The sequence below is a fragment of the Leucoraja erinacea genome, chromosome 37, assembly GCF_028641065.1.
Source record: "Leucoraja erinacea ecotype New England chromosome 37, Leri_hhj_1, whole genome shotgun sequence".
NCBI lineage: Eukaryota > Metazoa > Chordata > Chondrichthyes > Rajiformes > Rajidae > Leucoraja > Leucoraja erinaceus.
Genome location: NC_073413.1, coordinates 1,591,703 through 1,614,683, shown reverse-complemented (window position 1 = coordinate 1,614,683; position 22,981 = coordinate 1,591,703). Strand labels below are relative to the sequence as shown.

At 45.7% G+C, this 22,981-nt stretch overlaps 1 protein-coding gene across 4 annotated transcripts in view; it reads right to left on the bottom strand.

The window, feature by feature from the left end:
* Positions 1 to 22,981, bottom strand: part of mgat3b (beta-1,4-mannosyl-glycoprotein 4-beta-N-acetylglucosaminyltransferase b) — a 79,018-nt gene that overhangs the window by 16,360 nt on the left and 39,677 nt on the right. The window contains exon 1 of one of the 4 annotated variants that reach the window (XM_055663010.1): positions 17,552 to 18,758. The exons of the other annotated variants lie outside the window; for them this stretch is intronic. The gene's annotated coding sequence lies outside the window, so the exon portion shown is untranslated. Of the gene's footprint in view, positions 1 to 17,551; positions 18,759 to 22,981 lie in introns of those variants that run through there. 4 annotated transcript variants of the gene reach the window in all.

Sequence of the window (22,981 nt, the reverse complement as noted above, 5' to 3'; positions counted from 1 at the left end):
CGTGTGGCGTGGCACGGTGGTGCAACGGTAGAGTTGCTGCCAGAGACCTGGGTTTGATCCCCACTATGGTGCTGTCTGTACGGAGTTTGTGCGTTCTCCCCGTGACCTGCGTGGGTTTTCCCCAGCTGCTCCAGTTTGCTACCACACTCCAAAGACGTACAGGTTTGTAGGCTGATCGGCTTTGGTAAAATTGTAAATTGTCCCTAGTGTGTGTAGGATAGTGTTAGTATGCAGGGGATCGCTGGACGGCGCGGACATGGTGGGCCCGAAGGGCCTGGTTCCGCGTTGTATCTCTAAACTAAACTAAACTCAAAATTAGAACTGTTTCTCCGGCAGATGGAACTTGTTGTGGAAAAAAAACACATCTCAGCAGGGCCAGGAACTAATGCCCTGCGGGGATTTGCTGGTGTTATTGGGAACATTTACGCTAGCTTGGCAGAGGGATGAAAACAGTAAGGAAACTAAGGAAGGAGAGGACGGCAAAAACAAGAGTCAAGCAGCAGGGGAGATTAACATACAGAAAAAGGTTAAACAGGTCAAATTACCAGTTGTATGTCCCACTGCATTTGCGACACACAAGTAAGTTAATCTCACAAGCAGAAGTGAACGGATATGGTGTAACTATGTTGGCAGGGTGACCAAAGTTAGGAAGTAAAGGCTCCAGAGTATTCAACATTTAGAAAGGGCAGGCATACTGTCGGTGGGATGTGTGGGAAGGAACTGCAGATGCTGGTTTGCCCTTTCTTCAGACTCCGGTCTGAAGATGAATCTCAATCCGAAATGTCACCCATTCCTTCTCTCCAGAGATGCTGCCCGTCCCGCTAGGTTACTCCAGCATTTTGTGTCTATCTTCAACCATAGGTGGTGGTTGAAGAAGTACAACTAATATAGGAGATCAGTGCAATGATGAGGAACAATCTTCGTGTTGAAATCCAAAGCACAATGGGAATCACAGGTTGAGTTTACAAATAGCATAGAGGCAGAAAACATTGGTAGTTGTAAAATGTAATATTGGCTTGGCATAAATCAGGGAAGTAAGGAGATTATGACATGAGTGTAATCATGGGTGACTAACAAACGCAGACTGGATAAATCAAATTGACTCTAATAAAATGAATGACTGAAATTTATACTAATCTTAAATCTTTTGCTCCAGATTCCAGAATCTGGTTTTGCATTTGCTCTGAAATTGTATTCAAAAATAATATTTTCAATATCGTTCTATTTCAGTGGGTATGTACCAATGCACAATGTGAAAACATATAACCATATAACAATTACAGCACGGAAACAGGCCATCTCGGCCCTTCTAGTCCGTGCTGAACACTTACTCTCACCTAGTCCCATCTACCTGCACTCAGACCATAACCCTCCATTCCTTTCCCGTCTATATACCTATCCAATTTATTTTTAAATGATAAAATCGAACCTGCCTCCACCACTTCCACTTTTTCTCCAATGTATATAGCTGACCACAAGTTTCGAGATTAAAGCCAACAACTTTTAGTGATTGTACTTATGCCTTGTTGATACTTGTAGCAAAAATAAAACAACTGAAGTACCACAGCATTTTGTGTTCCAAGCATGTTTCCAGCATCTGTAGTTCCTTGTGTCTACAGGGAACCAAAGATAGGTCAGCAAGTGTTTGACGGCACTGGGCCTCTATTCGCTGACGTTTAGAAGGATGAGGGGGAACCCCATTGAAACTTACCGAATAGTGAAAGGTCTGGATAGAGTGGATGTGGAAAGGATGTTTCCACTCGTGGGAGGGTCTAGGACCAGTGGCCACAGCCTCAGAATAAAAGGACATACCTTTAGAAAGATGAGGAGGAATTTCTTTAGTCAGAGGGTAGTGAATCTGTGTCATTTATAGCCACTGATGGCTGTAGAGGACAAGTAATTGGATATTTTTAAAGCGGAGATTGACAGATTCACAGAGGATTGACAGAAGGCGAGATGAAAGGGGTTGAGAGGGAAAGATAGATTAGCCATGATTGAATGGCGGACTAGTCTTGATGGGCCGAATGGCCTAATTCTGCTCCTAGAACTTATGAACTATGAAGAAGGGATAACAGGTATCCAAGGGATGAAAACGCTTCCCACAACAGCGTGACTAGTTATTACTGCGACCTAAATAACATGCGGCAGTAAATTTATAACTGATAATAATCTTGAGCTGCTATGAAATATTGGTGGATCCAAATTCCTGAGTGGCTTGACCTTTAAAACATTTAAGATAATGTGATGGTGGGGAGTCTTTAAAACTTCAATAGGAAGCATAACTCAATAAAAACACAAAATGCTGAAATAACTCTTGGAAGTCTGTGGAATTCTCTGCCTCGAGGGCGGCGGAGGCAGGTTCTCTGGATGCTTTCAAGAGAGAGTTAGATAGGGCTCTTAAAAATAGCAGAGTCAGGGGATATGGGGAGAAGGCAGGAATGGGGTACTGATTGGGGAAGATCAGCCATGATCACATTGAATGGCGATGCTGGCTCAAAGGGCCAAATGGCCTACTCCTGCACCTATTGTCTATAAACTCAGCAGGTCAGGCAACATGTCTGGAGAAAATGGATAGGCAATATTTTGGGACGGGACCTTTCTTCAATCTGAACGAAGAGTCCAGATCCGAAGCATCTTCTCTCCATGGCCTCCATAGATGATGCCTGACCTGCTGAGTTACTCCAACACTTTGTGTATTTTCCCCGTAAACCATCATTTGCAGTTCCTTGTCACCAGGAAGTGCTCCTGTCTGAAATATTTGTCACATTGTCGATAGATTTATACGGTACAGGTTGCACACAAAATCTTGCAGATGTCATTATTCATAACCTGCCGGGTGACATTTATGGGTCCAAAAATTACTTCTTCACGTACCCTTTGGTAATTCAAGGAGTGACATTTGGTTAAACAGCTTGACTGAAGTGTTGTTAATGATTTAGCCCAAGTCCTTGTCAAAATCATTTCTGTTGAATCATCGTATTTAATTTCTTCCTAATTTGAACAAATTCAAAGCAAACTCTCCTGCAGATGGATTGCCGATCAAATGTGCTTGCAAAGTGGTTTTCAAGTGTGATTGTTTAATATTTTCCTAAATATATGATGCTTTTACACAGGCATTCCCATCATCTGCTTTAGCACTTCATGAAATTCCTGGCAGAGTTTGATGAAAATCTCCAGCTCGCACTAAAGTAAGACCTATAGTTTCCCTCTCCCCTGACTCTCGATCTGAAGATCTCGACGCAAAACGTCACCTATTCCCTTTTCTCCAGAGATGCTGCTTGAACGGCTGAGTTACCATAGGATGTTGTATCTATCTTCGGTGTAAACCAGCAAAGATTAGTGGGAAGGCATAGGATTGGGAAGCTTTTAAAGAACAAGGAAAGGTAACTAAAAAGGCCAAATGGGGAGAAAAGATGAAGGTAAGCTAGCCAATAATATAAAAGAGGAAGGCAAGAGTTTCTTCAGTAATATAAAGAGTAAGAAAGAGGTAAGAGGACGTAGGACAGCTGGAGAATGCTGCAACAGTCTTCCCAGTCGAAGACACAGCAACGTGCCTGAAATTCAACAGAGTAAGGGGGTGGAAGTTAGTGGAGTGGCTATTACTAGGGAGAAGGTGCTTGGGAAGCTGAATGGGCTGAAGGTGAATAAGTCACCTGAACCGGATGGACTGCACCCTAGGGTTTTGAAAGACGTGGCTTTAGAGCTTGTGGAGGCATTGATAGTGATATTTCAGGAATCACTAGAGACAGGAGTGGTCTCAGATGATTGGAAACTTGCCAATATTACCCCGCTGCACAAGAAGGGAACAAAGCAGAATAGTGGGAACTATAGGCCGGTTAGTCTAACTTCAGTGGATGGTAAGATTTTAGAGTCCTTTATAAAGGATGAAGTTAGGGGTTAGAGGTTCACGATAAAATAGGCCAAAGTCAGCATGGCTTTGTGAAGGGGAGCTCTAGCTTGACAAATTTGCTGGAATTCTTTGAAGAATTGGCGTGGCGGCGTGGCTCTGGCTGCAGCGGCTCACCGGCAGTCCCGTTTGTTTGTGTTTTTTGTGTTGTTTATTTTGTTTTGGTTAGTCTAGTTTTTGGGTTTTAGTTTGTGTTTGGGGGGGGGGGGGGGAGGGGGTTGAAACGGGGTTTGCAGTCTCTCCCTGCGGGGGAATGCGACCTTTTTGTTGTATTCCCCTTCTCTGCCACCGTCTGCGCTGAGGCCTAATGGAGCTGACGACCTCGAGGCTCCGGAGGCAGAGACCGTCAGGACTCGCCCTGAGCTCGCTCCCGTGAGGGTGGTCCGGCTCAGGGCTGGAACAGTGCTCCCGTGAGAGGTGACGCTCCCGTGACGGGCTCCCGTGAGGGCGGCCTCCAGTTGCCGGCGAGGGGGGGTGCAGCGCTCGCAGGCTCCCCGACGCCCATGTCGGGGCGGGCCCGGCCCGGGGAGGTGCGGCGCCCATGTCGGGGCGGCCCAGCCCGAGGCTGCAGACGGTACGGTACTCACGTGAGGGTGGCTGGGACGGTGTTCTGGCGGTGGTGGCCAGCGGCTGTGTCTGCAGGACTGGGGGGCGGCAGCTTCAACCACCCCGGGCCGCGGTGTTTGAGCCGCGGGACTGATTTATAACATCGCCCGGGGGGTATCGCCTCAGCGCAGAGGGAGAAGAGGAGGGAAGAGACTGCAGACCTAAGACTTTTGCCTCCATCACAGTGAGGAGATGCTGGGTGGACTCACTGTGGTGGATGTTAATATGTGTTTATTGTTGTTTTTATTGTATTATATGTATGACTGCTACAATTTCGTTCAGACTTCGGTCTGAATGACAATAAAGGCTATCTAATCTAATCTAATCTAATCTAAAAAGAAGTATATAGCAGGACAAAGGTGAGCCAGTAGATGTTGTTTACTTAGGATTTCAGAAAGCTTTTGAGAAGGTGCCACACGTGAGGCTGCTAAGGAAGATGTGAGCCCACAATATCAAAGGGCAGGTACTAGCATGGAAAGCAGGTTGGCTAGATGGCAGAAGTGTGGAGTCATGCATTTTGGTAGTAGAAATAAAGGCATAGACTATTTTCTAAATGGGGAGAGAATCCAGAAATCGGAGGTGCAAAGGGACTTGGGAGTGCTGGTGCAGGATTCCCAAAAAGTTAACCTGCAAGTCGAATTGGTAGTAAAGAAAGCAAACTTAATGCCAACATTTACTTCAGGAGGGCTTGTATACAAAAACAAGGATGTAATTCTGAGGCTCTAGAAGGCATTGGTAAAGCCACATTTTGAATATCTTGAGCCATTTTCGGCACCGTATCTGGGATCTGGGGAAGGATGTGCTGGCTCTGGAGAGGGTCCAGAGGAGGTTTGCAAGATGATCCCAGGAATGAATATGATGAGCATTTGACGGCAGTGGGCCCGTACTCGCTGGAGTTTAGAAGAATGAAGGGGGACCTCATTGAAACGTACAGAATAGTGAAAGGCTTGGATAGAGTGGATGTGGAGAGGATGTTTCCACTCGTGGGAGAATCTGGGACTAGAGGTCATAGCCTCTGAATTAATGGGCGTTCTTTTAGGAAGGAGATGAGGAGAAATGTTGTTAGTCAGAGAGTGGTGAATCTGTGGAATTCTTTGCCACAGAAGGCTGTGGAGGCCAAGTCAGTGGATATTTTTAATGCAGAGAGAGATAGATTCTTGATTAGTAGGGGTGTCAGAGGTTAGGGGGAGAAGGCAGGAGAATGGGGTTAGGAGGGAGATAGATCAGCCATGATTGAATGGCCGAATGGCCCAATTCTACTCGTATCACTTATGACCTTATGACCCTCTGAGCATCTGCATTTCCTTCCTACACATCCCCCGATGATTTATTGTGTTCAAGATCTTGCCTCGCTCAATTGAATGCTTCAATGGCTGCATTGTGAGCATTCATCCCACTACAATTTATCAACTTTTTTCCCTTTGCAGTACCCAGGCCAATGTTACATATTGCAGTCTCCACAGTTGTTACATCTAAAGGGAGTTTGAAAGCCAAATATGCTGTTCCCCAACCCATCCCTCCACCCCCATCAATGGTATTGAAACAATGCAATAATTATTTGTTTTTGAACTCCAGCCAAATGTAGATTAATAAGGACATTTATTTCCTGTTTCACCAGAAGCATCCAAAGAAAAAATAATCGCTTTATCACTCTAAACAAACTTTGTAATAGAATCCAAGGCATTGTTTTATGCCTCGCTAGGATTGATTCTAATACATTTGCCTAACTGATCCTGCAGAAGTTTGGTGCACAGATCTCCAGTTTTCCGTTGCAGTTCGTATAGTGTAAAAAGACCCACTAAAATATTTAATACCACAAAAACATATCTGAAAAAATAAATTTAAGTTGGGAAATTTAGAAATTTAAACTTAGAAACAAGGGGTGGCACAACGGTAGAGTTGCTGCCAGAGACTCAGGTATGATCCTGAATAGGGTGCTGTCTGTACGGAGTTTGTATGTTGTCCCCGTGACCTGCGTGGGTTTTCTCCGAGATCTTCGGTTTCCTCCCACACTACAAAGACGTACAGGTTTGTAGGTTAATTGGCTTTGGTATAAATGTAAATTGTCCCTAGTGTGGGGATCGCTGGTCAGAGCGGACTCGGTGGCCCGAAGAACCTGTTTCCACGCTGTGTCTCTAAATAAATAAAAATAAAAACACTTTTGTCAATGGAGGCCCTTCTTGACGTCCTCTGAGGGAGGGCTATATGTATGTATTTACGTATGTACTTAATCTATGAACCACTGTTGGATAACGTTAGTACCTCCACCAACGTAAAGCACTTTGGTCAATGAGAGTTGTTTTTTAAATCTGCTATAGAAATAAGTGACTTGACTTCTAAGGGGGTCTTAGACAAAATAAAGGGTGGTGCATATCCATATCCAAGCATATCCTTGTGCTAAATCCAACTTCCATTGCTGCTTCACCTTTGTTATTAGGCTTCTGAACAGTCCTTCCAGAAGTTAGGGTACTGTCCAATTCACCTCCATTGTGGACATTGGACTTTGTCTCTGGAACTGGTGCGCTACAATGCTGAGAACTTTATTCTGCACTGTATCTTTCCCTATGCTCTGTCTACTGTACTTGAGTGCAGATAGAGCTAGTAATAGAAAGATAGACACAAAATGCTGGAGTAACTCAGCGGGACAGGCAGCATCTCTGGGGAGAAGGAATGGGTGATGTTTCGGGTCGAGACACTTCTTCAGGGGAAAGGGAAACAAGAGGCAGACGGTGAAGATATAGAACAAATGAATGAAAGATATGCAAAAAAGTAATGATGATAAAGGAAACAGGCTATTATTAGCTGTTTGCAAGGTGAGAACGAGAAGCTGGTGCGACTTGAGTGATGGAATGCACGGATTGATGGAGAGAGGGAATGCACGGATTACTTGAAGTTAGAAAAATCAATATTCATACCATGATTGTATAGTAGCAGCAGTCCGTCCATTCACCCTTTCTAAATGTATGTTCTTAAAGGTTTCTAAGTATTTTTTGTGTGGGGGAGGTGTGTAGGGGGGGGAAGGAGGAAACTGTTTCCCAGTCACTTCCTGGTCGGAGATGTGTCTTTTCTCCGAGCCACATCTTCACCCTGCCCCCTACCGTCTGGATTGGCGCGGCCTTTCCTGCCGGAGACCAGCCAGAGCTTCAGCAGCGGCGCAGCACTGAATTCCATCGCGGAGCGGGTGATGCATTACCGGGGATCGCATGTGTTGGAGCTCCGATGTGTTGGGCCTGCTGATTAACACCGTGGAGCTGTGGTTGTGGTGCTTCCAGCTGCGGGCAGCACTGACTTCAACATCGCGGTGTCCTGGGATCTTTTGCCGAGGGTCGCCAGTGTTGAATCTCCGCCCAGCTCGGCCTGTGGACTTCGGAAGCCACGGTCTCCGGTAAGAAGTGGCCGATTCGGAAACTCCAAGCGGCTGAGTGTGTTCTTCCGTTCCGACGCCGGAGTTCTGATAATCCCGGCGAGAGGGCCTGAACATCGGGCTGCCGTAGCGGCAAATGCGGAGGGCTCAAAGGCCCCGACCACGGGTGAACAAAGAGGAAGATGACTGAACTTTATCGCCTTCCCTCACAGTGGGAAACATTGATTCCGCTGTAGGGGATGTTTATGTTAAACTGTATCGTGTGTTGTGCTCTTTTTGTTTGTATGGCTGTATGGTAACTCAAATCTCACTGTACCAGTTGGTGCATGTGACAATAAATGTAACTTGAACTACACAAACCATATAACAATTACAGCACGGAAACAGGCCATCTCGGCCATTCTAGTCAGTGCCAAACACTGACTCTCACCTAGTCCCATCTACCTGCACTCGGACCGTAACCTTCCATTCCTTTCCCGTCCATATACCTATCCAATTTATTTTTAAATGATAAAACGAACCTGCCTCCACCACTTCCACTGGAAGCTCATTCCACACAGCTACCACTCTCTGAGTAAAGAAGTTCCCCCTCATACATACACTGAACTTTTTTTCTCGTTTATTATATTGTTTACAGTGTACTACTGTACTATAACATAACCATATAACAATTACAGCACGGAAACAGGCCATCTCGGCCCTACAAGTCCGTGCCGAACAATTATTTTCCCTTAGTCCCACCTGCCTGCACTCATACCATAACCCTCCATTCCCTTCTCATCCATATGCCTATCCAATTTATTTTTAAATGATACCAACGAACCTGCCTCCACCACTTCCACTGGAAGCTCAGAAGAAGCTCATACTACATAAGGGTTAGCACTACACGCTACAAATCCCAGCTGTGGAGACACTGGTATCGTTGTCTCGTTGTAGGACATTGATCATTCTTTTAATCTGGATTTTTAACATGTATAGTGTTTAAAAAAAGATATAATTTATGATGCTTTTATAAGTGATACATTAAGATTTAATATGTACTTTATGATATTTAATATGCAATGCATTTTTTTTGTATGTAATGTTGCCGCTTGTCTGGACCTCAAGTCCGTAATAAAGTTTATTATTATTATTATGTACTATGTTTACATATTCTGTTGTGCTGCTGCAAGTAAGAATATCATTGTTCTATCTGGGACATGACAATAAAACACTCGTGGCTTCAGATTAGCTCTCATTATACCCTTCAAAATGCATGACCTTTCTCTGCGTTAAACCTCACCTGCCACACCAGGAGGAAAGAATTATTCTCTGGGAAGATGGTGAATCTTTGCAGCTCCCTAGCGCAGGGAGCTGTGGGGGCTCAATCACCAAGTCCATTCAAAATATCAGTCAAGCATAAAAATCTGTCTCCACCACCCTCAGCCACTGCATTCCAGATTTAAACCACCCTCTGAAAAAATTCCTCAGATTCCTTCTATAAACCTCACCCTAACCAGATCCCTTCTACTTTTAGATCGACACAAAAAGCTAGACTCTACTTTTAGACTTTCGCTATGGGAAACTTTCTGACTAAACATCCTCTCTATGCATCATAAAGCTATGCAGCATAGAAGCAGGCCCTTCAGCCCAGCTTGTCCATTCCATCCATAAGGCTGGTCTATACAAACCCCATTTGCCCACATTAGGTCCATATCTCTGTTCCTTTCCATTCCAAGTAGCTGTAACAATGCCTATTAAACCTTGTAATTTAACTGCCTCTACTATGCCTGTCATCATTTTGATAACCCCTACCATGTCCCCTTTCAGCTTACTCCAGTTTTATAAAGTCGCACCTCATCTCCCTGCTCATATCTGCACCCCAGCTGTCCTATGTGTCTCCTTTGCGCCTTACGTGTTGCCTGCTTCAAGAATCTGGAGTATTGTGTACAGTTTTGATCTCCTAATTTGAGGAAGGACATCATTGTGATTGAGGCAGTGCAGCGTAGGTTCACGAGATTGATCCATGGGATGGCGGATGAAGGATGAGGGGGATCTTATAGAAACAAATAAAATTACAAAAGGACTGGACAAGCTAGATGCAGGAAAAATGTTCCCAATGTTGGGCGAGTCCAGAACCAGGGGCCACAGTCATAGAATAAAGGGGAGGTCATTTAAGACTGAGGTGAGAAAAAAAGTTTTCACCCAGAGAGTTGTGAATTTGTGGAACTCCCACTGCCACAGAGGGCAGTGAAGGCCAAATCACTGGATAGATTTAAGAGAGAGTTAGATAGAGCTCTAGGGGCTAGTGGAATCAAGGGATATGGGGAGAAGGCAGGCATGGGTTATTGATTGGGGACGATCAGCTATGATCACAATGAATGGCGGTGCTGGCTCGAAGGGCCGAATTGCCTCCTCCTGGACCTATTTTCTATCTTTCTATGTTTCTAATCCCAGGTGTTGTACATACCAAAGTCTGAAGAAGGGTTTCGGCCCGAAACGTTACCCATTTCCTTCGCTCCATAGATGCTGCTGCACCCGCTGAGTTTCTCCAGCTTTTCTGTGTAACCTCTCTCTGTTCCATGACACTCCCAAAGTCCAAACTATTCACTGTGCACGTGCTACCCTTATCAATTCTCCAAATGCACCTGGCACTTGTCAGGATTAAATTCAATCTGTTGTTGCATCATTCATGTATTCTATAAACAACAAGAGTCCCAGAATTTGTTGTACAGTAGAGCTACTGCCTTACCACGCCAGAGACCTGGGTTCGATCCTGACTATGGGTGTATAGACACAGAGTACGGATTTAGGAATAAAGAGCAAGGATGTGATATCTAGAAAGGGTTTACGCGGGCTGGAGGAACTTAATGTTTTGCTGTGCTACAAAGCTCTGGCAGATGAAAAACTATGAAGACTTCCGCACCCTTGTTGTGCTGCAAATCTATTCATGAGGGAAGGGCTGATGGCTTTAACCAGCACCTGGTTTTCCCCTGATAGTTTAATTTCACCTCAAGTACATCCTTCTCAGCAACCGAGCACAGTTAATCCTCGCTTCCTAAACAATGCCCTCATCCATGTCTGTGGAATTCTCTGCCTCAGAGGGCGGTGGAGGCAGGTTCTCTGGATACTTTCAAGAGACAGCTAGATAGGGCTCTTAAAGGATAGCGGAGTCAGGGGATATGGGGAGTCGACGAATAAAACCGTATTGTATTGTATTATATTGTGTTGTGTTGAGAAGGCATGAACGAGGTACTGATTGGGGATGATCAGCCATGATCACATTGAATGGCGGTGCTGGCTCGAAGGACCAAATGGCCAACTGCTGCACCTATTGTCTATTGGCGATTGTCTATTGTCAATGTTCAAGAATACAAGAAGCACCCAGCAAATGGGAACAACTCACTGGGCAGTGAATTGGATGATAACCAGAGAACCTCACACTTCTGTTTAAGAAGGAACTGCAGATGCTGGAAAATCGAAGGCAGACAAAAGTGCTGGAGAAACTCAGCGGGTGCGGCAGCATCTATGGAGCGAGGGAAATAGGCAACGTTTCAGGCCCAATGCCTATTTCCTTCGCTCCATAGATGCAGCCGCACCCACTGAGTTTCTCCAGCACTTTTGTCTACCTCACACTTCTACTGTACACTCACTGGCTGCAGGTTAACATTCTAAAACTCATGATTTAAGATGAGTTTATAAGACGCCTGTCATTCACCTGATCTGCAAAATGAAATTCCCGTTTTGAGCTATCTTATTCATTACTGGTACCAGGCATCAAATTGCATGGGTTCGGCCCTTATCCATGTCAACATCAGCAATGAACAGCCACCCAGCTTAAGTCAACAGAAACCATTTACTCAAACTACAAACAACGATCTCAGTGATTTTTACCGTACAATCATCCCACTTCATCTTGCGTCAATAAACAAACACCAAGCATGCCTATTATACTACTATATGCTAAATTTACATGCAGGGTGGAAGCATAGCAAAATGAAAAGCACTTGCACTCTTAAAGCATTGATAGCAAGGTCCACGTTAGAGTCAGTGTCCTAGAATCATAGGGCAGAGAAACAGGCCCTTTGGCCCACCTCATCCATGCAATCAGGTACCCATCCATGTACATACAAGGAACTGCAGATGCTTGTTGACAGACACATTGCTGGTCTAACTCAAGTGGGTCAGACAGAATCCCCAGGGAACATGGAAAGGTGATGTTTCGGGTTGGGATCCTTCTTCAGACGGATTGTCGTGGAGGGGGGAGGAGACGAAGGTTCACAGGTTGATATGGATGAAGGGGGGGGGGGGGGGGGGGTTTGATGGGCAGATGGTGGAAATAAGAAGCCAGAGGTGAAAAGACAGCAGGTGTGAGTCAAAAGGAGTGAAGAGTTTCAAATTTTCACCCCCCCCCCTCTCTCTCACCTGGACAATCTTTTTCAATTTCTTCAGTGCCACTATGCCGTAAGTGAAGACCGCCAGCAGGATTGTGAAGACCGCCAGCAGGATTATTGGTGCTCCACTCCCTTTCTTGCTGGACATATACAGGAAGAGATGTATCAACAGAGCCATCTCCATCATCAAAGACCCCTACCACCCATCGCATCACATATTCTCCATCCTGCCATCTGGGAAGAGGTACAGAAGCATTAGCTGCAAAACCAGCAGGATGCTCCTCAGCTTCTTCCCGCAGGCTATAAGACTGATAAACGGACTTAGCCCCCTGCTAAAGTATCACGCACCAACCACCAACCTGGACACACTGCAGCAGCTGTCGATCGGAACGCCTGTTGATGTTTAGTAGAGAGTAGAGTGTTTAATTTAATTTGTTCATGATATATGTATTTTTATTTCTATTTACTTGTTGTTATTTGTACTGCACACTGAATGGACACTGGTTGAGCAACGTTTTTTTGTTTCCTCTGGGTATGTGAGTTCTCAGGAAATGACAATAAAGATATACTGATACTGATACTGATAAGTGAGCTCTAACACTTTGCAACGTTTTACGAGATCTACTCAGTTTTTCCAATTTCAAGATGACAGTCTGGTCTACTCATTCTATCCTCATAGCACATCACCATCCCTGTAAATTGTCTAGTGAATTTCAGCAACACTCCCTCTTTCTGACCAAGGGTCTTGACCCGGAATGTCACCCAATCCTTCTCTGCAGAGATGCTGCCTGTCCCGCCGAGTTACTCCACCTTTTTGTGTCGATCTTCGGTTTAAACCGGCATCTGCAGTTCCTTCCTACACACGTGGCATTTTTATTCCTGGTTTACGGAAGCCAAAATTGGATGCAACACTCTAGTGCACGCTGACCAAGGTCTCGTGCAATTGCAGCAAGACATCTTCACTGTTTAAGAAGGAACTGCAGATGCTGGAAAATCGAAGGTAGACAAAAATGCTGGAGAAACTCAGCGGGTGAGGCAGCATCTATGGAGCGAAGGAAATAGGAACGTTTCGGGCCGAAACCTATCTTCCGACTTTACACCTGTGCTCAAATCCTTTCATCTTAAAGGTCAATGTTACACACACACACCTCTCCTGCAGGGCCCACAGGCCAACTTTAGGTTGTCAACCAGTGATCTCCCGACTGCAAAACATTAACAGAATAATCTGTTCTTAATATAAACTTGGCCACAGCCCAAATATCAAGGGCAAAGTCATGAAGTCACCTGAACAATGCCACTGAAGAAACCAAAAACGGTTGTAGCAGGGGTTTGCTGCTCAGTGCTACATCGACAATGGGTGAGCGGTAGAGTTCTGCCTTACAGCGCCAGAGACCCGGGTTCAATCCTGACTTCGGGTGCTTTTCTGTACGGAGTTTGTACGTTCTCCCCGTGGCCTTGTGTGGGTTTTTTCCGAGATCTTCGGATTCCTCCCACACTTCATAGACGTACGTACAGGTTTGTAGGTTACTTGGCTTGGTATATAATGTAAATCATCCCTAGTGTGTGTAGGATAGTGTTAAAGTGCGGGGATCGCTGTTCGATGCAGACTTGGTGGGCCAAACGGCCTGTTTCCGTGCTGCATCTCTAAACTAAACTAAAGACAATATGACTCGGCCATTTCATAGTGCAATTAAAACTCTGACCCCCCTCTGAAGGGCATTCGTAAACCAGATAGCTTCTTACAAAAATCTGCAGCTTAGGGCCACCTAAGCTTTATTTGCAAACAAAATCCATATGAACATAATTTGCTTAGCTGTCATTGTGGGATTTGAATGTGCAGCTGTGGATTGTTAGCCCAAGCTCCACAGCCCCATAACTTATCACTTCTCCATCAGTGTTTTTCCTGCTTGCTTGTGCAGTTTGAAACTGCATGCAATATTTGTCTTCCTTACAAATTGATGAAAGGCATCTTAGTTGAGTTTAGAGATGCAGCGTGGAAACAGGCCACTCGGCCTACCGAGTCCACACCTACCAGTGATCACCCCGTACACTAGTTCTATCCTACACACAAGGACAATTTACAATTAACCTACACAAATATTTAGTATATGGGAGGGATAGCCCAGAGAAAACCCACATGGTCACGGGGTGAACGTACAAACTCCGTACAGACAGCACCCACAGGCAGGATCGAACCCGCATCCTTGGCGCTGTAACTCTACCGCTGCGCCAACGTGCCACCCTGTTCCGTCTGTAACATTCATGAATATTTTTTAATTAACTCACTCAGAATGTGTGCGTTATTGGCACCCCATTTGCCCCAAGATGATACCTTCAGCCTCTTAGAAACATAGAAAATTGCTATATTTAAGAGGGAGTTAGATGTGGCCCTTGTGGCCAAGGGGATCAGAGGGTATGGAGAGAAGGCAGGTACGGGATACTGAGTTGGATGATCAGCCATGATCATATTGAATAGCGATGCAGGCTCGAAGGGCCGAATGGCCTACTCCTGCACCTAATTTCTATGTCTATGTCTAAAATAGGTGCTGGAGTAGGCCATTCGGCCCTTCGAGCCTGTACTGCCATTCAATATGATCATCCAACTCAGCGTGCGTTTAACTTAGTGTGCGTTTAAGAGTAAACATGTAGGTTACATCAAGTAGAGAGGATCATTTGCTTTTTTAAGGGGAGGGGAGAGAGAGGGCAGGGAAACTTATTGAAAATGTTGTAATAAAGGGGAGAATAAAGGGGAAAGGGGAGACATTTTAGAATAAAGGAGAGGTCATTTAAGACTGAGGTGAGAAAAAACTTTTTCACCCAGAGAGTTGTGAATTTGTTGAACTCACTGCCACAGAGGGCAGTGGAGGCCAAGTCACTGGATGGATTTAAGAGAGAGTTAGATAGAGCTCTAGGGGCTAGTGGAATCAAGGGATATGGGGAGAGGGCAAGCACGGGTTATTGATAGGGGACGATCAGCCATGATCACAATTAATGGCGATGCTGGCTCGAAGGGCCGAATGGCCTCCTCCTGCACCTATTTTCTATGTTTCTATGTATTTACAATACTGAATTTGAGACCAATTACTAGACCAAGTGGGACCCATTGGGTCCGTCACATGGGAGGTCTTGTCCCCCAACGCAAACCCTTCCCCCAACGCAATATTCCACCACTCACCCGTAGCCCCTTATCCCCCCTCTTATTAAACTTTTTTTTTAAATGTCAGCACTTGCTGCCAGGATTTAAAAGAAATTTCCAATTCCACTCCCCCAGCACTCCCTCCCCCTCCTGTTCAGCCTCACTCTGCCAGGACTCAGTGTTTTATGATTGCAACATTGTTGTAAATGAGATCCCATTGTGACGCCATAGCTGTAACTGCCAGCAACTGCCACAGCACTTGAAGTTATTGGTCTCAAAGTGGGGTTTTGTAAAGTTAAAAAATGTTAATAATGTAAAGTATAACATCAATCTGAACAAAGCTTGTTGAAAACACATCACAAGACAAATGCAAGTAAGGTGGTGCAAAAAAATTTAGCGCTATCGTGTATCGTTTTGCCGTAATTTCAGGATCATATATCCGCACATAGAAACAAATAAGATGAGTTTTGGTAATATATAAATCAATCATTGCGGTAGACACCAGGAACTGCAGATGCTGGAATCTTGTGGAGAACACAAAGTGCTGACGTAACTCAGCAGGTGAGGCAGCATCTCCGGAGGACATGGATAGGCAATATTTCGGGTCAGATTTCTACAAACTCAAAAAAATAGTCTCAGAGTCTGAAGAAGTGCCCCAACCTGAAACGTTGCCTCTTCATGTCCTCCAGAAATGCAGCCCGATTTGCTGAGTTACTCCAGCACCTTGCATTCTAAACAAGGTACCAATCCAAAAGGTGAGGAGGTGAGGAAAGACCCTTCCCTCAATCCTTGAAAACTACCCAGCCAATATTAGTAACTTTGATTAACTGGTCTTCCATCTCCATGTTGTTTTGGGAACCTGGCATTGTACAACTGCATTCTACGACAAGAGAAGATGGAGTAAATCAGCGGGTCAGGCAGCATCTCTGGAGAAGAGGAATTGGTGAAGTTTCAGGTAGAGCCCCTTCTTCAGACCCTACTATATGCAACTACCCTACTACATACTACTTCTTGCATCTTATTACAATTCCACACTCCATGGGTGATGGAATGCACCATCTCACACATCACCAAGTGCCTGCCAGATGGTTGGAAGAGTTTAAAGTTCCCATTTTGGCCTCATGACCACCAATACTGGGATGGGTGCAAGTGATCGTTGATCCTGACGGACTGCTTATGAAGCTGTCACAGCAGAGCGAGAGATGGACTGGACTGCTTTGAGCTCACAGCCTGTCCATCGTCCAGAGCTCAACCTGTAACCGAGCTTTCTGACATTTAATGGGTCAATAAGGATCCCAGTAAAAACTCGCAGGCAATGAATAATTAAGTAGCTGAGCACAGGAAGCTTTCATTTTCAGGCAAAACAAAATGACCATTGTTTCTTCACAGCCTCCAATGACTATTGGCTTCCCAATCGAACTCAGTGCCTTCGCATGCACAATGCTTTCTTTCACATGGTCTCTCTCACCATCCTTGAGTTACACCTCTCACTGCTGCTCCAATTCATTCAGTGTGACCAGACACCCCGGGAAAGTCGACCCCAAACAAGAGCACAGTGTGCATGGAATGACTCACTCACACAAGAGATTCTGACAAAAATGGAAGAGGAGAGATGTCTCCGAATGCAGGGGCGGGCGGCAGGAGGGGCAGGCACTGGCCGAGGACTGCCAGCCGCCATTTGAGTGAAGAAAATTAGTTTTCTCAGGCGCCAGCAAAATACAAGTTAAAGCATTTGCCATAGCGTTAGATTTGAGGACTACTAGTGAAGAAACACCGGCAGAAACTAACTTGCTTTTAAACAAAAATCTAGCAAATAGAAGATGGAAATTGCAGAGACCAGGGCTGGGAAGTAAATTGTATTTAAATCCTTCTCGTCCAGTTACAGCAACTGAATTGAAATCGGGCTCTTATGCCGGTCCCGACAGTCCCTTTAAGCCAGCTCCACATCGTACAGCCCCTGTAGACGGCTGTCCATGCTACCTCACTCGTCGCTCCTTTATAGTTTAGCGGCCACACCTGTTGCAGCCTGCTCACCGGCGAGCTTCAGCCTGTCCCCCCTACAGCTTCTGTTATCACATCGGCAGCCCCACATTCAGCACCTGAACCTGCACCCTGGCCATTGAACGACACGACAGAAAGAGTTTCAAACTGCGCCTTAACCATACCTGTGCTCCAATCCAAAATGCTATTCAAGCTTGCTTGCTGGTTCGATGATCCTGACACATTTCCTGGATCCCCTCTTGCCCTCCACAAGGCACTGAACCGTATACAGACTTGGCGATCTCTAAACAAACCGCAGTTTTAAAACAAAATCGATTTCTTTCCACAATACCAAGGAGTCATGTTTAACTCCTCTACTATGGACTTCCCCGACCCGTTCAAAACCATCATCAGTCTGTAGCGAGCTCTGCCACACCCACTGTAGTTGCACAATTCCTCTCCAGTTCTGTTCTCCTACACACAGTTGGCAGCCGTCATGAACCAGCCTCTATTCACATCTCTATTCCTCCCCGCTTCTCGCTCCCTCACACAGCCGACCCAGCTGCACACGGGTGCCTCGTCCACTGTTGCAGAAGCTTCGCATGGTGCATTGGGTTAGTGGAGCATTACATTTATGGCAGGTCAGATTCATGCATTTCACGTGTCACTGGAGATGCACTAAATTACCTGCAAGTAGAAGGACAGTCCGGTTTCAGTCCGGTTTCACGAGGTTGACTGCAGAACAGACAGATTATGAAGAATCCAAGTCTATGAAATTGCCACATCCCAATGCCCAATTTGATCACAATGGAAGGAACAGCTTTGCATATTAATAAAACCCCTATTTTGCCTCGGCAATGATAGGCAGAAAGCAACTTGGCGGGAGAGGGAAGGCACATGGATATCCCAGACAAATTCAAACCGTATAGACACACAGTAAACACATTAAATTGAGTAACAGTGTTTGTTCGACACACCAGGCTTGGCAACTCAACTAGGGTGTCTTTGAAACAAATTCCGTATCAGACAAACTTGCTACCCTCCTAGAAAAAGAATGGGGCTAATATATAGAAAAATCATCCTACCTCCTCTCTGAAGAATCTCTGAACACAAAAGCTTCACTCCCATGAAGCCAGGCGCTAATGTTTTGTACTCTCCCAACAGCCCAGCTCCCTCTCCTGCCCCCAACAGCACAAACACAAACAAAACTCTCTATTCTAATAGTTCTTCTCACTATCATGAAGTCTTTGAAACTTCTTCTGTGGAATAACTTCTGCTATTTTCCTTGTTTAACAGAAGCTGTAGGGGGGCTTTGAAGAGACCTTGTAGTGCCAGCAGTCTGGAGTGGGATTTGCTGAATGAGGGATCTTCAGTGATGAGGATCTGTGAAATCTGCTTAAAGGGCCTGTCCCACTTAGGCGACATTTTAGGCAAGTGCAGGAGACTCTACGCTCCACTCATGATCGCCACATGTTCGCTGGTGGTCTCTGGCGAGTCTCCTTCTTGGTCGCGAGGAGTTCCCGCATTCGGGGAACTAGTCGCCGACTCAGTATGGTCGAAGCAAATTTTTCAACATGTCGAAACATTTTCTGCAACCAAAAATTGGTCGCCATGGAGAATATCGATAATCCTGTAGTCGTAGGTGCAGTTGTAGCGGGCTCGCCATATAGTTATAGGTAGTCGAGGTGGTCGTAGGTAGTTTTAGTTCATCGCCTTTGCTGACCGGTCAATTTCGACGGGTGATGTTAAATGCCCGCCGAACTTCACAGCTGTGTATCTCTGGCTTATTTGAAAGTTGTCTGGCTTCTTAAAAGTGTCTCCATTCCTTCTCCCCCCCACCCCCCCCCCCCTCTCCTTTTTTTTAAAGGACCTACCGTACACTGTGCTGGTCGTAACCTCCCTGTGCATCGCGGTGTGTGTCTGTATAACCTTGGCTTTGCACCATGTGAATTTCAGACAGCGCTCCCCCACTTGCCCTGGCCCCCACCTTTGCGATGCGTGTGTGTGTGTGTTGTGTGTGTGTGTGTGTGAGTGTGTGTGTGTGTGTGTGTATAATAGTGTCTCTGACAGTCGCCGTTCCTTTTTTAGGTTTTTTTTAGGCGAGTGCCGGCAACTTGACATTCGCCGGCAGTCCACTGAAAAATCGCCTAAGTGGGACAGGCCCATAAGACAGCCATCTGGTTGGACAATATGGTATAAATGCCGAGGAAAGTAGGTTGGCGCGTTTTTATTTCTCCCACTCATTTTATAGCCTCCATAAATTGGGAACAGATTGGATACTTTAATTTAGAAAGGGCCCCTTCGAAAGAATGGGAGGCGAGCTCAATAAGAGTGATACATGACTTGCAAGTAGACAAAATGTGTAGGAAGGAACTGCAGATACTGGATTAAACCGAAGATAGACACAAAAAGCTGGAGTAACTCAGCGGGACAGGCAGCATCTCTGGAGAGAAGGGATGGGTGATGCTTCAGTACCCTTCATCAGATTGAAAGTCACAGGAAAGGGAAACGAGAGAAATAGATGATGTTGAAGAGAGATATAGAACAAATGAATGAAAGCGGAGCTTTGGAGGCTTCGGCCACAGGCCCTGTGGACGGTAAAATCGGGAGTTCGCAGGTCCCTGGTGGGAGACCGATTTTCGGGAACTCCCGTAACGGCAACATCGTCCGCCCCGAATTGCGGGGTTTGACTCGGCCCGTCGCATGGCCTTACATCGCCCGGTGTGGCTTAATCGGCCGCGGGACTTACCAACGCCTGCCGGGGGCTTTAACATCAAGAGCCTCGATGCGGGAGGAAAACAAAGAACCGGGAAGATCTAAAACTCTTGCCTTCCATCACAGTGAGGAGGTGTTTGGGGATTCACTGCGATGGATGTTTGTGTGAAACTGTGCTAATTGTGTATTATGTTTATTTTACTGTCACGACAGCAGGGAACGAAATTTTGTTCAAACCTCTGTTTGTTTGAATGACAATAAAGGCTATTTGTATTTTGTATTTGTATTCGTACATATGCAAAAAAGTAACAATGTTAAAGGAAACAGGCCATTGTTAGCTGTAGCTAGGTGGGAACGAAAGCTGGTGTGACTTGGGTGGGGGCAGGATGGAGAGAGAGGGAATGCAGGGGTTACTTGAAGTTAGAGAAATCAAATATTCATACCCCTAGGTTGTGAGCTGCCCAGGCGAAATATGAGATGGTGTTCCTCCAAGGTCCTGCAAGTAGAAGTGTGTTCCTCGCTGTCTGGACAACTACATCTGCGAGAGGTGCCTCCAGTTTGGCTGGCCTTAGATAGACCCAAAGTACTGGAGAAACTGAGCAGGTCAGGCAGCATTTCTGAAGAAAAAGGAATAGGTGAAGTCTCGGGTCAGGACCCTTCGACTGGGTTTCAGAACTTGGAGGCACAATGATGTATCTGCATGTATTGGGAACAATACCTGGAGGGCACCCTGCATTGCAATAGAAGGCAGTGAAAGTCACCACCAGCTGAGGGGAAGAAGGCAGGGAAACAGAGAGCATCTCACTCTAAAACTGATTCTCCATGTCGGAAAATGGCAAGAGTGAATACCTCTGGTGCACGAATTTCTAGAAATTGTATGAAATTTGCACGTTTACAATACTTAAAGGGCCTGTCCCACTTATGCAACTTTTTCGGCGACTGCTGGCACCCATCATAGGTCACTGAAAATTTTCAACATGTTGAAAATTCAGCGGCGACCAGAAAGACGCTACGACTCTTTGAGTGACTGGGTGACTAGGAGACTAGGAGGCTACTCACTACCGGCCAGCACCGCCATTCAATGTGATCATGGCTGATCATCCCCAATCAGTACCCCGTTCCTGCCTTCTACCCATATCCCCTAACTCCGCTATCTAAACGAGGGATGGAGAGGATATTGACTGTGGAAATGTCGAAGAAACAGTTATGAATATAATAAGGGTTACGTCACCTTTAGCCATGGATGAGGATGCAAGCAACCCAGCCACCGTCCCAGAGGCCCGATTAAGACGGCAATAAAGATAATGGGGAGATCAAGCAACACGTACAGAATATCAGCCTTGGAGAAGCAGATGATTGTAAATTAATTGGCTGCCTTAAAGAGGAATGAAGGCAATCACACATTTTGGAACATGATAGCAGAGCCAAAGAGGCTCTCAGGTTTAACTACAATAATGTTCACTTAAAGGTGAAGGTTAAAATGCCAGCCATGGTACACACGACTGCTGCTTAATCACCGAGATAGAACACGGGTTGAACAACAGGGACTACTGATGACCAAAGATAGACAGACACAAAGATCTAGAGTAACTCAGTGGGCCAGGCAACATCCCGGGAGACAAGGGATGGGTGATGTTTCGGGTCGAGACCCTTCTTCAGACCCAAAACGCCACACATTCCTTTTCTCCAGAGTCGCTGTCTGTCCCGCTGAGATAGTGAGGTACAGAAACTTGAGATGGACACAAAAAGCTGGAGTAACTCAGTGGGACAGGCAGCATCTCTGGAATGGGTGACGTTTCGGGTCAAGCCACTTCTCCAGCTTTTGGTGTTTATCTTCGGTTTAAACCAGCATCTGCAGTTCCTTCCTACTACTAATGACCAAACGTTTAATGGTTTCAAGAGTTGAAAAAGCCAAAATGGACTCGGGAGGAGAAAAAGCGATTACTATCAACATGCCTGCGGCTGAATGTTGAGGGAAAGTTTAACGTCTCTAGCAAGTTGGGGAAGTACATTTGATGAGTTAAAGGTAGAGATCATGAGAAAAGCGAGAGAGATCCAGTGGGAACCGTAACAAAGTGCTGACAGAGACCAAAAGGACATCCAGATACTCAGTCGAACAGGTCATGGATGTATAGGGAGGAACTGCAGATGCTGGTTTACACCAAAGATAGACATAAAATGCTAGACTAACTCAACGGGGTAGGCAGCATCCCTGGAGACAAGGAATGGGTGACGTTTCGGGACGAGACCCTTCTTCAGACTAAGAGTCAGGGGAGAGGGAGACATAGAGAAATGGAAGGGTAAGATGTGAAAAGGAGAGATCAAAGGTTAAGGAAAATGTAGAATGGTTCATTGTAAGCTTAGGAGAAGGTGACAGCAAGGCATCCAATCAGTAACATTGATTCAGGAGGACAGAGAAACTAGTCGGAGAACTAGGATGGGGGAGGGATGGAGAGAGAGGGAAAGCAAGGGTTACTTGAAGTTGGAGATATCAAATGTCAACCGCTGGGGTATAAGCTGCCCAAGCGAAATATGAGGTGTTGTTCCGTCAATTTGTGTTGGGCCTCACTCTGACAGTGGAGGAGGTCCAGGATAGAAAGGTCAATGTGGGAATGGGAGGGGGAGTTGAAGTGTTTAGCAACCGGGAGATCAGGTAGACCTAGGCGGACTGAGCGGAGGTGTTCAGCGAAACAGTCGCCAAGCCTGCGCTAAGCCTCGCCAATATATAGACCATACCTGGAACAGTGGATGCATTATCAGTGCAGTGTATGGACCAGTTGTCTGGGGGGGTTCATCTAAGGTGGTGTTTATTATCAGCCACCTCTCATGCTGATCAAGTTGTTCTGGAAATGTATGGGATTTAGAGATGAACAACCACGGGGAGGTATGGGTGTTGAGAA